The sequence below is a fragment of the Ambystoma mexicanum genome, chromosome 12 (genome assembly GCF_040938575.1).
Source record: "Ambystoma mexicanum isolate Mex_15411 chromosome 12, UKY_AmexF1_1, whole genome shotgun sequence".
Classification (NCBI taxonomy): Eukaryota; Metazoa; Chordata; class Amphibia; order Caudata; family Ambystomatidae; genus Ambystoma; species Ambystoma mexicanum.
The window spans coordinates 1,003,298,543-1,003,300,588 of NC_090936.1; the positions used below are offsets into that span (position 1 = coordinate 1,003,298,543).

The 2,046-nt window shown below is 48.7% G+C and overlaps 1 non-coding gene across 1 annotated transcript; it reads left to right on the plus strand.

Annotated features, from left to right (window-relative positions):
- The first annotated feature begins 339 nt into the window (after positions 1-339).
- TRNAP-UGG (transfer RNA proline (anticodon UGG)) lies at positions 340-411 on the plus strand. Its single transcript has one exon. It is a non-coding gene; the product is annotated as a tRNA-Pro (tRNA).
- The last annotated feature ends 1,635 nt before the right edge of the window (positions 412-2,046 follow it).

The window sequence follows — 2,046 nt, forward strand, 5'->3', positions numbered from 1 at the left end:
AGACTGGAGCAGTATCCTCTTATTCATGTTTCAATCGCGCAGTGCAAGATGCTAGAGATCATGGAGAGGATCAGGCAGGGATGGGCATCGTACAGAGTCAGAGTTGCTTTCAGCAAAATGACACCTCTTTTTTCAAAACTGTGTACATAAATTAACAAAACGGGCAATGTCTTTCCACCTCTAAATTTAATAGGAGGGTGAACTGATATTAACGATCAGTTGTGATTGCAACACAAAACTCCCATTTAATATCATGCATAAATGAACAGTAAAATAGGAAGCAGTGCTGATGTGGCACGCCACAAGGCTGACTGCTCGCTCATGGCTCTGCTCACAGCTGGCTCGTTGGTCTAGGGGTATGATTCTCGCTTTGGGTGCGAGAGGTCCCGGGTTCAAATCCCGGACGAGCCCCCTTTTGTTTTGGATACATTTAAACGCTCCTTTCGCACCCTGAGCAACAATCACAACCCAAGACCAAGAAGCCATCTATGAGCAGTGGCAAACTATCACCCAACTGCAGGAAGGATCGACTGAAAAGCGCTCATATTTTTTTCACATCAATAGAGGAAGGGCAGTAAAAAACACACGCGAGAAAGATACACTGAAAAGGCGTCATATCAAAAACGAGAAGAAGAGCGTGTGAGTGGTCTAAAGACGTGGGGCTTGCAGGATTAAGCCACTACAAAGATCTCACGCAGTCTTGGTTGGACAGGGGCATGCAAACAAATTATGTAATAGTTGTTCCAAGCCCTCGAGGTCTGTGAGTGCCTCATTTGGGAGGGGAGGAATTCACCTGTGTGTGATTCTGACCCATTGTGTGCAGGTGAAAAAATACGGATCCAAGAACGGGAGGAGGGATAAACCTGCTCCAAGGGATTCCTATATAACTCAGTGCGGAGGGATGAACCACTACACGAGAGATCCAAGGGATTCCTATACAGCTGGGCGGGGAGGGGTGGACCTGTACATTGGAGATCTGGTATAGTCCTATGGGATTCTTCAGGGAAGGATGAATATGGGAGAGACAAGGGATTCTTATACAGCTGGGCGGGCAGGGATAAGAGATCTTATGTTCATATAGTGCTCAGTGGAGAAGGATGAACATGGGAGATCTGTGGGTTTCCTATACAGCTCGGTGGGCTGGAATGTACCTGTACATGGGAGATCTGCTATTTTCCTATTGGGCTCTGCAGGGAAGGATGGACATGGGTGATCCGTGGGATTCCGATACAGCTGGGAAGGGAGGGACGAACCTGTACATTGGAGATGTTATATTCCTATAGGGCTCTGCAGGGAGGGATGAACATGGGAGATCCAAGGTATTCCTATCCACTTGGCAGGGAGAGTTGAACCTGTACATGAGAGATCTGTTATATTCATATAGGGGTCTGCAGGGAAGGATGGACATGGGTGATCCGTGGGATTCATATACGGGTGGGCAGGGAGGGATGGACCTGTACATGGGAGATGTGAAATATTCCTATGGGATTCTTCAGGGAAGGATGAATATGGGAGCGCCAAGGGATTCCTACACGGGTGGGCAGGGAGGGATGGACCTGTACATGGGAGATGTGTTATATTCCTATTCTGCAGGGAAGGATGGACGTGGGTGATCCGTGGGATTCCGATACAGCTGGGAAGGGAGGGACGAACCTGTACATTGGAGATGTTATATTCCTATAGGGCTCTGCAGGGAGGGATGAACATGGGAGATCCAAGGTATTCCTATCCACTTGGCAGGGAGAGTTGAACCTGTACATGAGAGATCTGTTATATTCATATAGGGGTCTGCAGGGAAGGATGGACATGGGTGATCCGTGGGATTCATATACGGGTGGGCAGGGAGGGATGGACCTGTACATGGGAGATGTGAAATATTCCTATGGGATTCTTCAGGGAAGGATGAATATGGGAGCGCCAAGGGATTCCTACACGGGTGGGCAGGGAGGGATGGACCTGTACATGGGAGATGTGTTATATTCCTATTCTGCAGGGAAGGATGGACGTGGGTGATCCGTGGGATTCCGATACAGCTGGGCATGGAGG